Below are 23,536 nucleotides of genomic sequence, written 5' to 3' on the forward strand. Positions count from 1 at the left end.
CTCTCTCTCTCTCTCTCTCTCACACACACACACACACACACTCTCTAACCCTCTACATCACTCACACTCTCTCTGATTCTCTCTTACACTCCTACATTGTTTTTCTCTTCTCTCTCTTTCTCTTTTTTTATTTTGGTCTCTCTCAATTTGTCTCTCACTTCACAAAACATGCTTATAACATGCATGTTATATATAGTACATTTCCACTGGCACTAAAGCCCTGAAGCATCCTATTTATTTCATCAGAGAGAGAGAGAGAAAAGCCACATGCTTTGGTGCATGCTGGGTTGCGTTGAATATTGCAGCCCTGCGCTCTGGCAAAAAAAGTTCAGCAGAGCTCCACCCTTTTTTATTTTTATTTTTATTATTTAATGTTTTCCAATTGTACCACCCCTTGGCGCATCCCCATCACCAGTGGCGTCTCTGGGCGCACTCTCTGGGCGCTGGCTGCTGATGGCAGAGTTACATGGACGGGATTCAAACCTGCGACTTCCCGTTCATAGTGGCAGCGCATTAGTCCAGCAAAGCTCAACTTTATTCATATGAATCCAGATGCCGTGCTGCGTCCAGCCAATCAGGAAAAAGCAGGTTGTGACTGTGACTTCGACTTCACACATACCAGACTACAGAAGAGAAGCTGAAAATAAGGTGGCATATGGATTTATAGAACTTTAGTTTACAGTTAGGTTGATTAATAAAAAACAAAAAATCTTAAACTTATGATTTTCTACTTTTGTAGCTTTGTTTGAATTCGAAAACGTCATGGACACGCCCACACACGGCAAGCAGAGAGATCCGGCACAGCAAGATGCATTAAAGAAAAGTGCTAGTTGACATGTAACGTTACAAAGTAGATAGACAGATAGACAGATAGATTATTGATCCCAGAGGGAAATTCTGGACATCCTGTAGCAGCAGGTATACACAGTACATGGACGTTACAAAAAAAAGGATAAGATAATATGATACATTATACAATATAATACAGTAAAAAAATTAAGTATAAAAGCAGGGTCTATATTATAAAATTCTGCATTATGATGAATAGCACCATGATGAACATAGGGATTATTAGGATGTTAAGGAGGTATGAATGTGGTCAGATGTCTGAATTTAAATGAAATTAAAACACTAAAGGTTCGATAACTAAGTTGTTTTTACATCCTGGTACCGAAAAAGCACTAAACTCTCAATATGCTCTGCAGTGCTAACACACATGTAGTCTGAATCCAGGCAGATTTGAGCCTAAGCATGCAGCATTCTGGGCTTAGCGTGCCTGATGCTCTGTGATTCGACACGTTTGGCTTTATACACACACACACACACACACACGCACGCACACAGCGTAAGTGGATGTATTATCTGCCATGGATTTGGCGTAGAGCGCAGAGGGGAGCGCATGCTATCCGTTTCACAAAGCCCACAGTTTTCTCTCCTATCTGCCATGAGCTGCAGATAAAGGCCTCTGAAGTTTCGATGGAGAGAACGAGAGAGGGAGAGAAGAGAGGTGGAGGTGGTGGTGGAGGAGGCAGGGGGGAGGGATAGTGGTGGTGGTAGGGGATTTGGACAGGGGGCAGCTGTGGGATTATGGGAGCTCAGAGATTTTGAACAGTAAGAGGCTCGGAGAGGGCTCGTTTCAAAGAAACCCTCAACCACCCCGTCACAGTTCTGGGAAGAGCACTGATACACACACACACACACACACACACACATTTATACACACATTCACATTTATAGGGAATATCTATCTGTGTTTAGAGGTTTGTGAATCAATCTGGCATCCCAATTCGATCACTGATGCTCAGTGTTAAATATTGTCTACCGGCAGTAAACCACACAAACACACAGACACACACAAACTTGATCAGCGGAGATTATCGGCGTTTGAGCCTCCCTGTAATGAAGGTTATGAAACCTGTCTGGCTCTCACGCAAACTGTAGACAGACAGACAGGAGAGATGTAGAGAGAGACAGGAGGATGGCTTTGCTTCTGCTGAGAGCTATTGATCAGATTCAGTGTTTCAGCAGAATAAACCATAACATCATCCAGATACACTGTAGTTCAGCTCTTAAACCTTTCCTATGCAAACTTGATTATCGGCGTTTGAGCTTCCCTGTAATGAAGGATATGAAACCTGTCTGGCTCTCACGCAAGCTGTAGACAGACAGACTGACAGTAAAAAGAAAAAGTAAGTGAGAAAAATAGAGAGATAGAGAGAGAGAGAGACAGGAGGATAAGCTACGCTTCTGCTGAGAGATATTGATCAGATTCAGTGTGGCAGCAGAATACACCATAACGTCATCCAGATACACTGTAGTTCAGCACTTAAACTTTTCTAATCAAACTTGATTATCTGCGTTTGAGCCTCCCTGTAATGAAGGTTATGAAACCTGTCTGGCTCTCACGCAAACTGTAGACAGACAGACAGACAGAAAAAGAAAAAGTAAGAGAGAGAGAGACAGGAGGATGGACTTTGCTTCTGCTGAGAGCTACAGATTAGTTTCAATGTGGCAACAAAATAAACCATAACGTCATCCAGATACACTGTAGTTCAGCACTCAAAGCTGATGTCCGTAAGTTTTTGGACTTAGGGGATTTTTGGGTAATTGCACCAGGCATGCGGAAGAATCATTTTAAACTGGGCGGGTGTGATGAGGTCTCCTTTCAGAGCGTTTAAATCCGATTCCAGGTTATGTTCAGTCAGAGAGAGAAAGAGAGATAGCGAGCTCAGTCAGAAACTTTACTTTAACTACACACTTTGGTTTTGTTATGAGTGAATGAGCTACTGAGCTCCGAGTTTCCCATTCTGAAGTCTCCATTGCTCCACCAGCCGCTCGCGTACAGTAAAACTGAGCCGGATCCTCTTTTAGATGCTGTACATGCGCCGTAAGTACGTAAAGACGCGTGACGTGGCCAGAGGAACTCCCGCGAAAAGTGAACCGACACCCCAGTTTTTAAAATGAATATATTAGATCAGATAGATAGATAGATATCTAATTATCAGATAGAAATAATTCTTCCGCATGCTCAGTGCAATTACATATTCTCACCACAGAGAACCCTAAATACCTTAAATCCCAAAACTTTTGGACATTTTAAATCGAGTATTTAAAAAAATAGAGTTTATCCAGCTTTTGTTTGCTTTTGTAAATCTCTCAATCTGTCAAGGCAAGACTTTCTAGTGCTAGATTTGGAGCATTGCTGTGAGGATTTGATTGCATTCTGCTACAGATGTCTTACTGACGTCACAAAATGTTGGTTGACTTTCACCCCACCTCATCTCCAACTCCCAATCACTTCCCAAAAGTATTGAATGGAGTAGACCCATCATTCCAGAGAACTCCAGACAGTTCAAGAGAGTTCCACTGATCTACAGGTCAATTCCACGGGGCTTTAAACTCCTCTAGCCCACATCTGGTGCCAGTAAAGATGGTGCCAGTAGATTCATGTTCACCTGCTCCATAGAGTCCTATACTCTTGGCAGGAGGTCTTTCTCTACAGAGGATAGACGAGCTGTATGTGTGTCTGCGTTTTTGCACATTTGTGTCAGTTAATAGAAGGGGTGTCCACAAACATTTGGACATGTAGTGTACCTTTACCCCTCTTTCTGTCCAGAAGCTGTAATGTCTGTCCATTAGCAAAGATGTCGTATCGACCGCTCTCTAAATAGATCAATAGCTCTCCTCTCTTCCTCCCGTCGCTCCTCATCTTTCTCACTTCTGCTGTCCTCGGCCGCCGCCACCGACTACACAGAGAAAGCAGGTGTGTGTGTGTGTGTGTGGGTAATGGAAATGATTGATTGGTTTCATGGTTTGTTTGAGACTCCCTCCCTCAGGTTTGCTCCTAACACACACACACACACACACACACACCTCTGGAATGTCACTGTTTAGAGGCAGCCAGGGGGTGCACGCACACACACACACACACACACACACAGAACACATTGGAGTGCACTCTGAACCTTTTCATCCACACATCTGACACACAACCACTGAGGGAACTGTACACAGGACACTCCAGTCTCTTTTACACACACACACACACACACACTCACACACACACACAGCCTCAGGCAGTCTAATAAGTCAGACAGGACTCCAGTCCAGTGAAATTTTAATGCAGTGCTGTACAACACACATACCCCTCTCTCTCTTTCTAGCTTATTTCTCCCTTTTTTTTCTTTCTTTTTCTCTCACTCTGTCTTCCTTCTCATGCTGTCTCTCCCTGCCTGTTCTGTCTCTCACACTCTCACTCTAGCTCTCTTTTTTTTCTCCTTTCTTTTCCTCTCGCTTTATGTTTTCTCATTTCTCTCGTCTCTGTTTCGCTCTTTCATCTCTCATTTTTCTTCTTTCTTTTCAGTCTCAGTTTAGCATTGCTTCTCTCTCTTTCTCTCACTCTCTTTCTCATTTCCATCTCTCTCTACTTAAATGTCTTTCTCTCACTCTCTTTCTCATTTCCGTCTCACTCTTTAAATGTCTCTCTTTCTCTTTTTCTCTCTATCTCTCCCTCTGTCTTTCATTCTCATTCCTTTTTCATTTTTATCTGTTTTACTCTCTTTTCTCTAGTGGTAGTATGTAGGCAGTTTTGTACACACACACACACACACACACACACACACACACTCACTCACTCACTCACTCACTCACACACACACACACACACACACACACACACACACACACACACACACACACTCACTCACTCACTCACTCACTCACTCACTCACTCACTCACTCACTCACTCACTCACTCACACACACACACACACACACACACACACACACACACACACATACATACCTGCTTGCCTGGGGGAGTGGTGTAAGACCTGTATATCTGTATGTCTCTCTCTTTCTCTCTCTTTCTTTCTCTCTCTCTCACTCTCTCTTATCTGTTTTTTTTTCTCTCTTTATCCCTGTCTTTTATTCTCATTCCTCTCTCTTTGTATCTGTTTAACTCTATTTTCTGCAGTGGCAGTATGCAGGCAGTTTTGTACACACAAACACACGCACACACACGCATACCTGCGTGCCTGGGGGGAGTGGTGTAGGATAGACCTGTCTATCTGTATGTCTCTCTCTCTCTCTCTCTCTCTCTCTCTTTCTCTTTCTCTCCTTTTGCCTGAGCTGCCACAACAGATGCTCCTCCTAGTGGTCTAGCTGCCTTGGGCTGTGTGTGTATGGCTGTGTGTGTATGGTTTGTGTGTGTGTGTGTGTGTGTGCACATGCATGCACATACGTGTGTAATCAGGCTCACCCACACCCACACACTGCTCTGAACAGGTCAGTGCCCCCTCCCCCCCTTTTTTGCGAGTGCAATGTTCTATTTTCTCCCCTGTTACATCAGACAGCGCCCCTCCTGTCGCTGGGCAGAGCATAGAGGAGATCACAGGAGCCACAGGGGAGCTTAGAGGAGCCACAGAGGAGCGTAGTGAAGCTACAGGGGAGCGTTGAGGAATGCAGGGAGGCTCAGGGAGCTCAAAAGAGCCACAAAGGTGTGTAGAGAAGCTCAGAGGAGCCACAGTGGAGCTACAGAGGTGCGTTGTGAAGCTACAGGGGAGCATTTTGGAACATGGTGAAGCTCAGTGGAGCCAAAACGAGCCACAGAGTAGTGTAGAGGAGCTATAGAGGAGGAATGTGTAATGTAGTTAAGCTCAGAGGAGCATATTGAAGCCCAGAGGATCTTACGAGAGCCACAGAGGAGTGTAGAGTTTAGAGGAGCAACAGAGAAGCCTCGGAGGAGCATATGGAGCTACAGAGGAGCATTGTGGAGCTACAGGGGAGCATTGAGGAACATAGTGAAGCTCAGTGGAGCTCAAAAGAGTCACAGAGGAGTGTAGAGAAGCTCAGATGAGCCACAGTGGAGCTACAGAGGTGCATTGTGAAGCTACAGGGGAGCATTGTGGAACATTGTGAAGCTCAGTGGAGCTCAAACGAGCCACAGAGGAGTGTAGAGGAGCTATAGAGGAGCAATGTGTAATGTAGTTAAGCTCAGAGGAGCATATTGAAGCCCAGAGGATCTTACAAAAGCCACAGAGGAGTGTAGAGTTTAGAGGAGCCACAGAGAAGCCTCAGAAGAGCATATGGAGCTACATAGGAGCATTGTGGAGCTACAGAGGAGCATTGTGGAGCTACAGAGGAGCATTGAGTAACCTAGTTAAGCTCAGTGGCACTCAAATGAGCCACAGAGGAGTGTATTGGAGTGTAGGGGAGCTCAGAAGAGTTTTAAAGGAGAGCAGAGGATCACAACGGAGCTTAGAGAAGCCACAGAGGAGTGGAGCATAGCATAGGGGAGCTCAGAGGTCAAGAGAATTTAGAGGAGCCACAGCAGAGAGTATAGAAACCTAAAGGAGCCTAAAAAGAGAGCAGAGCATCACAGGGGAGCATAGAAAAGCCCCAGAGAAGTGGAGTGGAGTGTAGGAGAGCTGTAGAGGAGCATAGTGGAGTTCAGAAGAGGTCAGGAGAACTCCCCAACGGAATATATAGAAACATAAAGAAGCATAGAGGAGCTCAGAGGAGCGGAAAGAAGCCACAGGAGGAGTGTAGTGGAGCATAGTGGAGCTCAGAGTTGGTCAGGAGAACTCGGATGAGCCACAGTGAAATGTGCAGGAACGTAAAGAAGCATAGAGGAGCTCAGGGGAGTCTTAAATGAGAGCAGAGGATTAGAGAAGAGCATAAAGAAGCCACAGTGGAGTGTAGTGGAGCGTAGAAGAGCTCAGAGGAGCTTAGTGGAGTTCAGAGGAGCTGTAGAGGAGCATAGTGGAGTTTAGAAGAGTTTGGAGGAGCTTAGGGGAGTTCAGAGGAGCTGTAGAGGAGCATAGAAGAAATCAGAAGAGTTGAGGAGAGCTCAGAGGAGCTTAGTGGAGTTCAGGGGAGCTGTACAGGAGCATAGACGAAATCAGAAGAGCTGAGGGGAGCTCAGAGGAGCTCTAGAGGAGCATAGTGGAAATCAGATGAGTGTAGTGGAGACCTAAAGAGCTTAGTGGAGTTCAGAGGAGCTGTAGAGGAGTATAGAAGAAATCAGAAGAGCTGAGGGGAGCTCAGAGGAGCTGTAGAGGAGCATAGTGGCGATCAGAAGAGTTTAGGAGAGCTCAGAGGAGCTTAGTGGAGTTCAGAGGAGCTGTAGAGGAGCATAGAAGAAATCAGAAGAGCTGAGGGGAGCTCAGAGGATCTGTAGAGGAGCATAGAAGAAATCAGAAGAGTTTAGGAGAGCTCAGAGGAGCTTAGTGGAGTTCAGAGGAGCTGTAGAGGAGCATAGTGGAGATCAGAAGAGGTCAGGAAAACTCAGAGGAGCCACAGTGTAACATATAGAAACATAAAGAAGCAGAAAGGAGCTTAGATGAGTCATAAATGTAAGCAGAGGGTCAGAGAGGAGCTTAAAGAAGCCACACATGAGTGTTGTGGAGTCCTGAAGAGCTTACTGGAGTTCAGAGGAGCTGTAGAGGAGCATAGTGGAGCTCTGAGGAGGTCAGGAGAACTCGGAGGAGCCACATAAAGAAGCATGGGGGAGCTCAGAGGAGTCTTAAATAAGAGCACAGCATCAAAAAGTAGCATAAAGGAGCCACAGATGAGTATGGTGGAGCATAGTGAAGCTCAGAGAAGCTTAGTGGAGTTCAGAAGAGATCAGGAGAACTCAGAGGAGCCACAGAGGAGCAATTAGAACATTGAGAAGCTTAGAAGAGCTCAGAGGAGTCTTAAAGGAGAGCAAAGCAGCATAGTGAAGGCACAGTGGAGTGGAAGGAAGGTTAGAGGAGCATTGTGGAGCTCAGAGGAGGTCAGGAGAACTCAGAGGAGCCACATAAAGAAGCACAGGGGAGCTCAGAGGAGTCTTGAATAAGAGCACAGGATCAAAAAGGAGCATAAAGTAGCCACAGATGAGAATGGTGGAGCATAGTGAAGCTCAGAGCAGCTTAGTGGAGTTCAGAGGCATTGTAGAGGAGCCTAGTGGAGATCAGAAGAGATCAGGATAACTCAGAGGAGCCACAGAGGAGCAATTAGAACATTGAGAAGCTTAGAAGAGCTCAGAGGAGTCTTAAAGGAGAGCAAAGGAAGCCACAGTGGAGTGGAGTGGAGTGTAAGGATGGTTAGAGGAGCATTGTGGAGCTCAGAAGAAGTCAGGGGAGCTCAAAGGAGCCACAAAGGAGCATATAGAGAAAGATTGATAATAGATCATAGCAGAGCAGAGAATCACAGAAGAGCTTCTGCAAATTTTGGTACAAAGCTTTCCTTGGAGAGTAGAGTTGAACTCTAACAAAAGCAGGACACCTCTTATTTTAATAGCCTGGATTTCAGTAAATCAGTGAATGAGCAGGTGTCCCAACAATGTGTGTGTTAGTGTCTCTCAGTGAGCTTCATTCACCCTCTGTCTGTTTCATAATATCCTCACAGAGGGACACCGTCCCCCTCCCAGTGAGTGTGATATTGAATCTACAGGAAAAAGTGAAGTGTTTCTCTCAACCCAGACCCCCATCAACCCCATCGCCCCCCCCCTCACCTCCTCTGTCAGGGGAAGAGGAGCAGCCGGAGTGTGTGTTGGCCGTTTTGTCTCCTTTAAAGATTAATGGGGTATTGATCGATTGCTCTGTGCGCGGCTGATCTGCCTGGGAGCTACTGGGCTCCAGAGCAGCTAGCCAGCCTTGACTACAGAGCGAGAGAGAGAGTGTAAGTGTGTGTATTGGGAGATCACTTTGCCATGTGCTGTTTTCATTATTGATGAGGAGAAAGCTATAAATATGTTTTATATCCCTTTTTCACAAAGAATACCGCTTTTTACCGCTTTTTTACCAGACAAGCTGCTTTTTTATTTTCTCATCTTAGACTGATCAATGACTTTATTACTGCACTTCACTTTAGCTGTCAGACTTCTGATTCTTCCCTTCACTGCTAAAACTGAGCTAAAGGAACTGTTGCCATGTGGGTCAGCCAGACCTGACTCTGCCTGTGCCAGTTTTCTCTAGTTTCTAAGAGTCTTTTGAAGGTGTGTGAAACAATAATCAGCGCTTACTGGCTTTATCTGTAATTTCTTAAAAAAAAAAAAAAGACTTTTAATACTTTTAATAGTTACAGATGTATCTGTGTTTCTGTGTCTTTTGCTAGTTATTATGGTGAAAGTGTAAATTTGCTGTGTGTTAAGAGAGTGAGAGTGAACCAGAACTGCTTTACTACAGACAAAGACTTTAGATACTAAATCTCAGGTTATTTCCTTTGCTAATTACCATCTATAAGCTGTTAATCAATTAATTGTTAGCTATGAAAATTCCTCTTCTCTTTTTTATGATGCAGAGATTTTAAAAAGAGTTTTAAAAAGTTCAAGTTTTAAAAAAAGAGTTCAGAAATCAATATTTGGTGGAATAACCCTGGTTTTTAATCACAGTTTTCATGCATCTTGGCATGTTCTCCTCCACCAGTCTTACACACTGCTTTTGGAAATCTATATACCACTCCTGGTGCAACAAATTCAAGAAGTTCAGTTTGGTTTGATGGCTTGTGATCATCCATCTTCCTCTTGATTATGTTCCAGAGGTTTTCAATTTGGTAAAATCAAAGAATGAACTCATTAGCTCATGAGTCATTAACTCATTTATATTTGTCTAATTTTTGTTCTGCTCTGTTTGGGGCACGCCAGCAACCACTTGGGAACACATTGGCAACCACCTAGCATCACTCTAGCAGCTATTAAACAACTTCATGCACCTAGCAACCACATAGTAGCCACCTAAGATGCGATAGCGAGACTATACACACTTTTGTAGTTTGTATATCTTTCCATAAAAAAACACCCGCCACCCCCCACCCACCCTCTCCCTGAACAAAAAGTTTTTGCATTAGCCAGAAGCTAATATGTTAGCCTTAAGATAAAAAAAATCATACTGCTTACAATCCAGTGATATGATACAGTACACTGTGTTGTTGCATCCCTACTGTGTGTGTGTGTGTGTGTGTGTGTGTTAGTGTGTGTGTTTTGGGTCAGGGAGAGTTATGAGCTTCATTTGGAATGGAGGTGATTCTTCCAGACATCCCTGAAGGAGAGCTCCTGCCACATTCACTTTATTTATAGGCGGCCGCTGCTAAATCATTAAGAGCCAAGCAGCCGCTGCTGATCCTATAGGGCTCCCCCTGAGTACACACACACAGACACACACACACACACACACACAGACACAGACAGAGATATGAACACGACTCCTGGAGGATCATGCAGAGTTCAACAGCAGTGCACATCTGGGCAAAAAACTAAATACACACACACACACACACACACCCCTCCTCCTTCTTCTTCTTCTTTTTTCTTCTGCTTTTTTTTGGCCTGTTTTCTTTGCTTTGAACTGGACCTGTAAGGATGGTGTTTTTAATATGTACCCCTTTTAGGATGGTCTCTTCTGTACCTCTTTGTCATTTTTGAGAGATTCTTTTTCTTAATGTTATTCTTCTTCTTTCTCTTCTTTGTCATAGTACGTTTAGCGTTATGTAGTCACCCAGCTTAAGTTATGACTGGTGTCTGAAGTTTGCTCCAGTAGTTTTGCTCTGAAAGTTAATCCACTATGCGTATGCTGAAATAAATATTTATTATTGGATTTGCTTATTAATTAAAGGAGAACTCAGGTGTGAACTAACCGCTCACCCGTTCTCCCGCAGCTTTCCAAGATCCAGCTAATTTTTTACAGTTTGTCCAAACATGCTTTAGAATGGATGATATGGGGCATATTTTGCCCCTGCAGATAAATCGCTTTTTACACCGTTATCCAGGATCAAAGTAGCTCCACACCTCATTGGTGGAATTTGGAGAGCTCTGACATTTAAAACAAGGCATTAAGAACTTTAAAAATGCACAAGAAACTTGTTAAAATCCCGTAGTGTAACCTACATTTCCTTTGACCAAAACTTTGAGTTTTGTCAAAGGAGGCTCACACAGGTCACTAGATTCAATCAAGTCTCGGGTCTATCGAAATCATCTGTTGATCCTGATGATGCCACAGCCATATGCCACCAAAATCGCAATAGAGTCAACTGGCCTCATTCTTGGTGGGTAGGTTGTCTATCTTTTAGCACAAATACTTAGTTCTGACAAAAAACTGTTAGATAGATAGATAGATAGATAGATAGATAGATAGATAGATAGATAGATAGATAGATAGATAGATACTTTATTTATCCCCAAGGAAATGTTAGGCCCATCAACAGCAATGGACCCTACACCTTGTACCCTACGTCATAGCCGTGTACCTTACGTCGTAGGCATGTACCGGATGTCATAGCCACATTCCCTACACCATAGCAATTTAACTTAAGCCATACCCATGTACCCTACACCATATCATATGTCATAGCCGTGTACTCTACATTGTAGCCGTGTACCATATGTCGTGGCCACTTACCCTAAGCCATAGACATGTACCCTACACCATACCCTACATCGTAACCCTACATGTACCCTACACCAGGGGTCGGCAATAGGCGTTGGAAAATATCTAGCCCTCTAACCTGACCCATACCCATGTTCCCTACACAATATCCTCCGTCATAGCCAAGTTCCCTACGTCGTTGCCATGTCCTCTATGTTGTAGCCATGTACCATATGTCATGGCCACATAACCTACACCATAGCTAATTAACCTAAGCCATACCCTTGTACCCTACATCGTAACCCTACATGTACCCTAAGTCGTGGCCACATACCCTACACCAGGGGTCGGCAATAGGCGTGAAACATGTAAGCCAAGTTATGGCTTGGAAAATATCTAGCCCCCTAACCTGGGCCATACCCATGTAACCTACACCATATCCTCCGTCATAGTACTCTACGTCGTAGCCATGTTCTCTACATTGTAGCCATGTACCGTATGTCATGGCCACATACCCTACACCATAGCTAATTAACCTAAGCCATACCCTTGTACCCTACACCATACTCTACGCTGTAGCCAAGTACTCTATGCCATAGATTGGACTTTCTATTTAATACTTTACCTGCATACTGTCTGTATGCCCTGCTTATGCACCCTTAACTATAGCCTATGTAGAATCGTAAATATATGTCACAGCAATCCACACAAGTATAAATGCTCACAGCGGGGTAGGCCAGTTGCACTGACTCAATGCAGAAACATAATTCCACCTTTAGTCACCCAACTCTTCTTTCGAACTAAAGGAAAGTGGGGAAAGAATGGAATGGAATGGAGTGAGAGTGGCAGGATGAGGCTTGAGGAAAGAGGAAAGTGTGTGAAGAATAGCAATAGCATCCTCTACCATCGTCCCTCTCTTTCTCTCGCGTGCTCTCTTTCTCTCTCTCTCTTTCGTAACACACAACTCTAATAACTGTCTGTCTCTTGTCCTTTTTTTTTCCATTTTCTCCCATGCACACACAAAAGCATGACCCTGCTAGCCCCAGAAAGAGCAAGAGAAGACATACAGCGAGAGAGCAGAAGAGAGAGAGAGAGCAAGAGAAACAAAAAGCCAACAGGGTGTTATGAGGAGAGGCAGCGAGGAGGAAAGAAAGAGGGGGATGGGTGCAGGGGGGAAATGAAAGTCTAATGGTCTAAATCTGAGAAATGTCGTAGCGGCCCTGGAGGATTTGGCCAGCACTGCACAGGATATGAGAGAGAGGGAAAAAAGAAAGAGAGAGAGAACGGGGGGAGGGGTACGTTCTGAGGATCCATCATCTCCTTTCCCTGACCATCAGGTCGAGGTTTGCGGACTGCGTTTTTTTTTTTTTTATCACCAGGGTGAAAAAAGGAACTGACTTCCCCATACCCGTTTCCTTTGTACGGTACTGTTTCTAAATGCAGACCTTCCTGATTCAGAGAACTCTTCTTCACTAGAATGTAGAATTTCACGGGAAGGCAAGACCTGGATTTGGAACGCTGAGGTTATGAGCTCCAAACCAAACCGCCCGTGAACCCACATCTCGTTTTTTTTAAATGTAAATAACTGAAGGAGTGTCATGAACTGCGCTTGCTTAATTTGATGGTTCACTGTTTTGGAGTTTTGCACTTCATGTTCTTCAAATGAGGTTCTTTGTCATTTTTTGCCCAGGAATCCCTGTAGAAACCAAGGTCTTTGAATCAAGAGCTTGAATCCAGTTTCTACTTCTGGGCTTTCTGGACCTTATAGGGTCATACCTACATACCTACCAAGGATTACAATCAGTTGCACCAGCTGTTTCTTTAAACGTCAGTGTAAGGTTCTTTAAATCTTAGTCATAAAGTCTGTATTATTTTGTTTCTAAACAGAAAGCAGAAGCATTTCTGAGTGGAAAAGGGATGAAATATTGTGTTTAATGGTACCATAGTCATGGAACACCCATCCCTGCTAAGCCTAATACTGTATATTCATTCTAAAACCTGGGGTCTCAGGTCACTTTTCACAGTTCTTCTGGCCACATCAGGCGTCTTTACGTACTTACGTCACATGTACAGCTTCTAAAAGAGGATCTGGCTCAGTTTTACTGAACGCGAGCGGCTGGTGGAGCAATGGAGACTTCAGAAGGGGAAACTCAGAGCTCAGTAACTCAGAGCTCAGAGTAAAAACAAAGAAAAGATGGAGTGTAGTGTCTGACTGACCGCTCTCTCTCTCTCTCTCTGACTGAGCATAACCTGGAATTGGATTTATCCTCTGTGAAAGGAGACCGCATCAAACCCGCCCAGTTTAAAATGTTTCTTCCGCATTCTCGTTGCAATAACCTATTCTCAGAAAACTTATGGACATCAGCTTTAAATCTTTTTAAATGACCAGAATGTTCACAAACCTTTATGAGCAGCAAGAGTTTCATGGAACAAAAGTGGTTCTTCTATGGAATTGCGATCCTTGACCCACATTGGCCTTTGTGGTGTAATGGCGAAGGTTTTTCACACAATGGTTCCAAACTCTGGTCCAGAAAGAACATATTTTTGGGTTGAAGGTAGTGTTTTAGACCAGAAAATCAGTAAACTAACAAAGAGAATTGAGTATTTACTTTCAAATTACATTGCTAGTGGCAATCTATGTGTGCAACCTCATTTAACCTTGTTGTTGAGTTAACCTCATTTTAGTATCCGAATGCAGCCTAGTTTTGAGCTAAAAACCTAATAATAAATAAAAATTGTGCAAGGCAGGTGGTACTTCAAGGACCTCCAAGATTGGGAATCACTGTATTCAGAGACTGATGCTTCTCTCAGCCATGGTTCAGCCATGATGTTGTAGAAGTTTTGAGAGGTTTCATTTGAGTTACTAAGCAATTGTAGCGATTTTGCGTCAAGATAGGCAAGATGGTGCCAATCCAAAACATCCCTGTAGGGTGTAGTGGGGATTTATACTCCTCCATCCATCGCTTAGCATTGGTTCTTGTGATCTTAGCCCACTTGTGGCCCTCCAGATGGTCCCATTCCATTGGTCAGTGATGCACCTGAATGTCTGTATCAGCAATAGTGGCACTTTAAAGCAGATGAATTGCCCAATTAGTAAGGGTGTCTGGGTAATTTGGGGCTGAGAATGTGCACAGGGTATTTTTGTCCTTGGTGCACAGCTAACATGCGTGCTGTGTGTGTCTATGTGTGGACATTTGTGCAGAAAGACCCCTCCCCCCCCTTCACTGTGCCTCTAAAGGAGCTCTCCTAATCCCCCACGTCCTGCCAAACAGCCGGCCAGGAAAGAGGAAATTGGGGCTTATGAGTCGCATTTACACCCTCAGGTTCCCCTCGCACGCGCTCCATTCATCTCTCTCTCTCTCTCTCTCTCTCTTGGTCTTTGAGTTTGTCATTATTTGTCCAACCCACAGACCAGACAGTGTTTCTTTTTATGGGCCAATGAGAGCTCAGGAAAATAGCCTTTCTGAATCTTACTGGTTGAGGTAAACCAAGAAAGGGTTGATTTGTTTGTTTTTTTTTTCCTCCCAATTTATACGGCCAATTACCCAACCCACTCATTAGGATCACTAGTGATGCCCCAACACCAGGAGGGTAAAGACTAGCACATGCTTCCTCCGATACATGTGAAGTCAGCCACCGCTTCCTTTCAAACTGCTGTTGATGAAGCGTTGCTGAGTAGCATCACAGGACGCTCAGAGGAAATCGCAAAGAGCGACTCGGTTTCCGATACAACAGCTCACAGATGCCTTGTGCTGATCGAAATCACCCTTTGGAGTTATGAGGGGAGAGAGCGTCATCTACCCACCCAGAGAGAGAGAGAGAGAGAGAGAGCAGAACAATTGTGCTCTCTCAGGGCTCCCTCAGGTAGCCGATGGCAAGCTACATGAACAGGATTCGAACCGGCGATCTCCTGATCACATTGGCAGCGACTTGGTTGGCTGGACCACTCAGGGCCCCCGTAAATGATGAAAGATGTTTTTTAGACCACCAGCTTAGATGTGGTGTGGAATTGATGTAGAGCATGTTAAGTTTGATTGGTGTATGCCTTTAATTTATGATGTAGATGTAAGATGGAGAGACAGGTTGTAGACAGAGACAGGGAGAGAGAGAGAGAGAGAGAGAGAGAGAGATGAAGACAGAAAAAGAGGAGATGATGAACTGGAATAAGTGCTTTGCAAAGGTGGCTTTTGTGTGTGTGTGTGTGTGTGTGTGTGTGTTGGTAGGTGGAGGGTCCTGGAGGTTGGTGTGTCTCCCCACTGTGGCTGCAGGGTGTATTCACATGCCTCAGGCTTTTCCCACAGCCACACACACAGTCTTTACACTCGACCACTTTATACATTTCTTTCTTTCTTTCTTTTTTTTCTTTTTTCCTCTTGCTCTGTCTCTGTCTTTTTGTACCTTTCTCTCTATCCCTCTGCTGATTGCTATAGGTGTGTGTGTGTGTGGGGCTGTATCTAGGTCATGTTTCTGTGTGGTAGATTGGAATGGTGTCTCTGTGGAGTACAGTGTAGAGTGCTGATTAAGAAGGCAGCTCTTTCTCTCTCTCGCTCTGTCTCGCTCTATATCTATCTATCTAGCTGTCTCTCTCTCTTTCTCTCTCTCTCCTACTCTCTTTCTCTCTCTCTCTCTCTCTCTCTCTCTCTCTCTCTCTTTCTCTCTCTCTCTCTGTCTCTCTCTCTGTGTTACAGTCAATTGTGTACTGGTATGTTATGGATCACTGGTAGTGTAACAGTGTGGATGGTGTTACAGTCAGTAATGTACCAGTATGGATGGTGTTACAGTCAGTAATGTACCAGTATGGATGGTGTTACAGTCAGTGGTGTAACAGTGTGAATGGTGTTACAGTCAGTGGTGTAACAGTGTGGATGGTGTTACAGTCAGTAATGTACCAGTATGGATGGTGTTACAGTCAGTAATGTACCAGTATGGCTGGTGTTACAGTCAGTGGTGTAACAGTGTGGATGGTGTTACAGTCAGTGGTGTAACAGTGTGGATGGTGTTAGTCAGTGGTGTAACAGTGTGGATGGTGTTACAGTCAGTGGTGTAACAGTGTGAATGGTGTTAGTCAGTGGTGTAACAGTGTGAATGGTGTTAGTCAGTGGTGTAACAGTGTGGATAGTGTTACAGTCAGTGGTGTAACAATGTGGATGGTGTTACAGTCAGTGGTGTAACAGTGTGGAACGTAGCATTATAAATTGTGTATTGTCACTGATTACTGGTATATCGGTGTGGATGGTGTTAGTGGTGTAACAGTGTGGATAGTGTTACAGTCAGTGGTGTAACAGTGTGGAAGGTGTTAGTCAGTGGTGTAACAGTATGGATGATGTTACAGTCAGTGGTGTAACAGTGTGGATGGTGTTACAGTCAGTGGTGTAACAGTGTGGAAGGTGTTAGTCAGTGGTGTAACAGTATGGATGATGTTACAGTCAGTGGTGTAACAGTGTGGATGGTGTTACAGTCAGTGGTGTAACAGTGTGGAAGGTGTTAGTCAGTGGTGTAACAGTGTGGATGGTGTAACGGTGTGGATTGTGTTATAGTCCGGGCTGTAACAATAAATTATTCTTTTGGTGTTATAGTCAGTGGTGTAACAGTGTGGATGGTGTAACAGTCAGTGGTGTAACAGTGTGGATGGTGTTACACTCACTGGTGTTACAGTGTGGATTGTGTTACAGTCCATGCTGTAACAATAAATAGATTTTTTGGTGTTACAGTCAGTGGTGTAACAGTGTGGATGGTGTTACCATCTGTTGTGTAACAGTATAGAGTTTCGTACAACCCCATTATATTGCACTATTTAGTGTTACAGTCTATAGTGTAACAATAAATGTATTAGTGGTGTAACAGTATGCATGGTGTTAGTCAGTGATGTAACAGTGTGGTGCGTAGCATTATAGATTGTGTATTGTCCCTGATTACTGGTGTAACAGTGTGGAGGGTTACAGTCCTTGATGAAACAGTATCTTTTAGATGACTATGAAGAGTTTTACAGTCTGTAGTGTAAGAGTATGCAGTGTTACAGCTCAGTGATGTAACAGTATCTTATAAAATAATCAGTGGTGTAACAGGGTGGAGGGTCAGTAGTGTATCAATGTAAAGAATGATGCAGCCTGTGATGTAACAGTATGGAGTGTTACAGGCCACATTGTAACACTGTTATGCATTACTAGAATGGGGTGTTAGAGTCAATAGTGTAACAGTGTGGAGACTGTTACCCCCTGTCTCTCCAGCCACGGTGTGACCTCCCCTGCGCACACATACACACGCACGCATCCGTGCACATACACAGACACCACATCGCCCCCACGGCTTGGATTAATCAAACCCAATCAAACATAATCGCCTGTTTAATTGGGATTCTAATGGTCTCTTGATTGCTCAATTAGACTCCAGGGACGAGAGGTGCATAGAGACGGTTGCTAGGGCTTTTCTCTCCTCTGTGCGCATTCTGTCACTCGACAGCAGGTCCTCGCTCCCTGGCCTCTTCGATACACACACACACACACACACACATACACAAACACAGAATCACATGCACACGCTTGCATGTTTGAAGCACCTATGTATGTTACATAACCCGTATATTTTACTTATATGTAGCATGACCCATATGAGTTGCATATGTAGGCACCCATCTCATAGAACACACATTGTATTACTTATATATTAGCACCTATATTTAATAAAATGACCCATAAGTATTGCATACATAAAAACCTACTCTCTATATATAAGATGACACATACGTTATTTCCTTTATGATCAATACAGTATTTCTGTGTGTCACATATATATAAGTACCTACAGCTTAAAAATAATAAGTTTCTTTGATTTTACCAATTTAAAAAAAACTCTAGAATATGATCAAGAGGAAGATGGATGATCACAAGACATCAAACCAAACTGAACTGCTTGAATTTTTTGCACCAGGAGTAAAGGGATAAAGTTATCCAAAAGCAGTGTGTAAGACTGGTGGAGGAGAACACGCCAAGATGCATGAAAACTGTGATTAAAAATCAGGGTTATTGTACCAAATATTAGATATGGACTTGTTTTCTTTGCATTATTTGAGTTCTGAAAGCTCTGCTTCCTTTTTGTTATTTCAGCCATTTCTCATTTTCAGCAAATAAATGCTCTAAATGACAATATTTTTATTTGGAATTTGGGAGAATTGTTGTCTGTAGTTTACAGAATAAAACAACAATGTTCATTTTACTCAAACATTTACCTATAAATAGCAAAATCAGAAAAATTGATTCAGGAACTGAAGTGAGCTGTATATATTATACAAATATTGCTTACTGTACACAAATATTTAATAAAACGGCCCATAAGGATTGCACATTAAATTATGTCATTATGGAATATGACCCTCAGGGTATTTCCTTTTAAATACATGAAGTATGTCTATGTTTTACATTACATATAGAAGTAAGCACCTATATATAATAATTAGACCAATGTACAAGGTAAATCCATATATACAATATAGTATATATATTACACATCATATATCATCATATTATCACATATGTAATATCACCCATATGTATTACTTACATGTTAGTCCCTATATCAGCTGTGACCTGCTATGATATGGATTGTATTGAATATCTAAGCACGTATATGTTATTCTACCCATCTCTCTCTCTCTCTCTCTCTCTCTCTCTCTCTCTCTCTCTCCATATTCTGAGCAGTGCAGCAGCAGCAGCAGAGCTGTGGCCAGTTTGATCATGATTTCAGATCACCCCGCTGTGCCCAGCTCTTGATTTGTTTGTGTCCTCTCAGAGATAGCGTTTATTTTGTATAGGAAACGTCTCGGAGAACAACGCCGGCTCTTCCTACGTTCTGCGATTTGTATTCCGAAAGATGCGTTTGATCAGCGGTGAAAACATAAAATCATCCATCTTGTGTGGCATATTGTAGAGGGGGATGAAAAGGAAGGGGGGACTATTGACCTCATTTTTTGCGTACATCTCTCTCTCTCTCTCTCTCTCTCTCTCTCTCTCTCTCTCTCTCTCTCTCTCTCTCGTTTCCGTTTTTTTTTTTTTTTTTCCCTGTCCGTTTGCAGAATTTCCTTTTATCGTGGCTTATAAGGTGAGCGGAGCTGCTGCTGCTGCTGCCACTGACCAAAGATACACTCAATCAGGATATAAAAAAAAAAAGAAGAAAAAAAAAATCCCATGGCTGATCTGCTTTGGGATCGCGCCATTATTTCTTTTGTAATTCGGAAATCCACGCAAATCCAGCGCTTTATTTAACAAATACTTTGTACATCTGTACTTTGATTAAATGATCACATTTGGCGCTTTGGCTGTATTTGGGTTGCATTAGTATCAGAAACGCTTACCGTTAAATTCCAAGCCCACTCACCTCGTGACACGCACATACGCACACTTACACACACACACACACACACACACACACACACACACACACACACATCCTCCCTGCTCTTGTAATAGTGCTGCTGTTTCTTCTGTGGAGAGTGGAGCGATGGACGTATTGCTTTACCTTAATGCGGCAGCGCTTTTAGCCGCTAAAGAGAAAAGCCCTTTCCTATTATCTCTGCTCTGTTGCCTTAAGCGTACCGCTGACCTCGACTTCCTCTTAGTCCTCTCCCTGTCTTTCCCAGAGGCCTCGGCTCCTGCCAATGTCCCTGTCCTTTCAGAAATGACTGTCAGAATTAACAGCAACCCCCCCCCCAACCCCCCCCCAAACAAGCGCGCCCACGCCGAACCACACTGGCATCTGTAATTACAGATGGAGCGTTAATTAAGGTAATTAAATACTTCATGCAGAATCACCTATAATTAGATGTTAGGTCGTTAGTGTAATTAACGTAACGCCGGCGCGACTTCTGCGCTCTCTCTTGTACGCGTGGCCCGGGCGCTTTAACACAAGCCTAACGTGAGACAGACACACACACACACATACGTATACTGTATATACGCTGGAGTGTGACTGACGCCACTGGACTTGTGTGTGTGTGTGTATATGTGTGTGTGTGTGTGTGTGTGTTTAATCTCAATTGCACTTATTGGACCACAGCAAATGCACCACAGGTTAATGAGTTCAACTTAATTGGCCCGAGTAAACGAGATGCACGATATGGCCAAAAGTTTGTGGACACTATCAAGGGTACTAATAGGAAGTTTTTCCCCATTTTCTCCCCAGTTTTACCCAACCCACTCAGCACATGCCCCCTCCAACACATGTGAAGTCAGACTCCTCCTTTTTTCGAACTGCTGCTGATGCAGGATTGCTGAGTAGCATCACGGTGCGACTCGGTTCCGATACATCAGCTCACAGATGCCTTGTGCTGATCGACATCACCCTAGGAGTGATGTGGGGAGAGAGTGCTAAAGATAATTATGCTCCCTCTGGGTGCTGGCAGTTGATGGCAAAGCTGCATGAGCTTGGATTCGAACCTACAAACTATTTTTAATAGCTACTTTTTTTTTCTCTGCTGTGGGAATGTTGCTGTAAGGAACAATCCCACCTTTCTACCTTAATCAATCCATCCATCCATGCATCCCTCCTTCCCTCCCTTGATCCACCCATCCTTCTACCCATCTGTATACCCAACCATCTTCATTTTTGGCCATCTGTTCGTACATCCATCCAGCCATCCATTCATCCATCCAACCATTTATCCATCAATTTCTCCCTTCCATCCATTAGGATACCCATCTATTCATCCATCCATCCTGCAGTGACAATAATCTTGTGGAGACTTTCACAAGGGAAACGCTTGTTGTGTGTTGGGGAGCATTATCCTGCTGAAAAGCTGGAAATTCCAGTTGGAATCCCTTTCCTAAGAGGCAACATAGAGTATGTGGGCACAGAATGTTGCTTCTACATATCACTGTATCACACAAAGCCCTGTAAGACCTCCGTACTCATCCTCTGTACCCATCAGATCGCAAAAAGCATCTTAATTCATTATTGTTCCAGTTTGTTATGGTCCAAGATTCTCTTTCACAAAACCAATGCAAAGTCTATCAACTGGGCAGAATCATTTTGAGGTGCATCAAAGGCTATGTTCACATTACCAGGCTGAAGTGATCCAAATCCGAATTTTTGTTCAGTGTGGCTCAGATTAGATTTTTATGATGGCGATTTTTTTCAAATAAGATTTGAGTCACTTTCATATGTGGTCCTAAATTGCGCTAGGTGCTTTTCTCTCGTACCCAAAACACATGTCTTGGTGCAGCTGTGCAGCTATAGCTGCTAAACCAGCAAAAGCAAACCACCTGACCTTTTTTCACCTCCTCGACCTGAGCATGTACAGTACTTAGGACCAGCTGTTTACTGTTTCTCCACTCCAGCAAAATATGCTTCTCATATGAGCTGCTAAAACATCCATTTCAGCTTTTTTGTTGTTGGTAAAGAAGACAGCGTTTATACACGTATCAATGTGTGCAGGTGATGCGATTCAGAGATAGATTCGTTCACATTACACACAGATACAGATCACTTACATTTGTAAATGTGAACCGTCAAGATCTGAGCAAAAAATCAGATTTGAGCAATGTGGCTTGTAATGTGAACGTAGCCTAAGAGGCATCACTAGCAGTCAATGGTCTCTTACCAAGAAGTACACAACCCAAACGTTGCTTCTGAAAGCATTTTTTTTGTATAGGACAGTAGGGGGAAACCCTTTTAACACTTGATAACCCTTGTGAGACAAGACCCAGTGTCTAATCAGTGTCCAAACCTGTAATCATTTACAATATATATATTTCTGCCATATCTGATCTATAACTGCATGCTTTGCAGAGTTTTGCAGTTCTGTCTCAGCAGGTTGGGTTGCTGTATTTTATAGTATGAAGCATGAAAGTTGATTTTGAGATTTTGAGCTGGTTCTGCTAATAAATAGATTACTGTGGTCTACTAGTGGTCACTTTTAGTCTTCTTCAAGTCTGATGTGATCCAGTAGAGAGGATCGTTGGACAGGGAGGTGCAGTAGAAAGTGATGGGACTAAAAGTGAGTGTCGTCAGCGAGTGTCCTGCCAGGTGAGCCCCAGTCTCTGGGAGCTGTGGCACTTTGGCGGGGCAGATCGGGAGAGGGGGAAAATATTATATCAGATTAGTGTGTATTAAGCAGAGCCTAAAGAGTATATTAATGTAATCCTTCTGTTTTACCGCGAGCTGGTCCGAGAGGCTTAAGCAGGACTCCCGAGCTCACAGCCCACTGGATTAGGGTGAAACTGAGAGGGCTTAATGGGCCTGCAGAGGTGTGTGTGTGTGTGTGTGTGTGTGTGTAGAAGCAAGCAAGTGGGAGTGTGTATACACTGATGGGCAATGCCACTCATGCAAACCTTAACTAATACATGCGTCCGGGCATGCAGACTTCCTTTTACTCTCTCTCTCTCTCACACACACACACACACACACACACACACACACACTGAGCTGCACTTAATCTGCATTCATTTGGAGCCAAAGATGAACCAGGTCCAATCCCGCCTCTGATAACGTGCCAGATCCATTCTTACATTTGCCTTCAGTGACCGCAGCAACAGCTGTTTGGACAGTGCCTGTACTGTGTGTGTGTGTGTGTGTGTGTGTGTGTGTGAGACTCTCAGTCTGTAAGAACAGTGTTACAGTATTACACACCTTTGTAACGAAGGTGGAAAAATTCTACGCAAAATTTTCTTAGATTTCCATTTAAAGGAGAACTCTGGTGTAAAATGGACTTTTAGTATAGTAAAACATGATAAAAAGTACTAACCATTGATAAATAGCCCACCTCCGTTCTCCCACAGCTTTCCGAGATCCAGTTGTTTTTTTTGTTTTTTTTTTATACAGTTTGTCCAAACATGCTCTAGAATGGATGATATGGGGCATATTTTACCCCTGCAGATAAATCTCTTTTTTACACTGTTATTCAGGCTCAAAGTAGCTCCACACCTCATTGGTAGAATCCCGAGAGCCCTGACATTTAAAACAAGGCGTTAACCACTTTAAAAGTGCACAAGAAATTTATTAGAAACCACTGTTTACAACCTGAAGTGTAACGAAATCTCCGGGCAGCGCCGTTTTTTATCTTTACCTTAAGATGGTGGCCAGAGATTAGGTTACGCTATGGGTTGTAAACAGTGTTTTTAATAAGCTTCTTGTGCAGTTTTAAAGTTATTAATGCCTCGTTTATAATGTCAGGACTCTCCAGATTCTACCAATGAAGTTTG

The 23,536-nt window shown here is 43.5% G+C and overlaps 2 protein-coding genes across 4 annotated transcripts in view; both read left to right on the forward strand.

The window, feature by feature from the left end:
- The window catches only part of LOC103044296 (P2Y purinoceptor 13), a 353,924-nt gene that overhangs the window by 318,208 nt on the left and 12,180 nt on the right, over positions 1-23,536 (forward strand). The gene's annotated exons all lie outside the window — the stretch shown is intronic.
- Positions 1-23,536, forward strand: part of cux1b (cut-like homeobox 1b) — a 228,767-nt gene that overhangs the window by 133,572 nt on the left and 71,659 nt on the right. The window lies entirely within an intron of this gene.

This window comes from Astyanax mexicanus, chromosome 4, assembly GCF_023375975.1.
Source record: "Astyanax mexicanus isolate ESR-SI-001 chromosome 4, AstMex3_surface, whole genome shotgun sequence".
NCBI lineage: Eukaryota > Metazoa > Chordata > Actinopteri > Characiformes > Acestrorhamphidae > Astyanax > Astyanax mexicanus.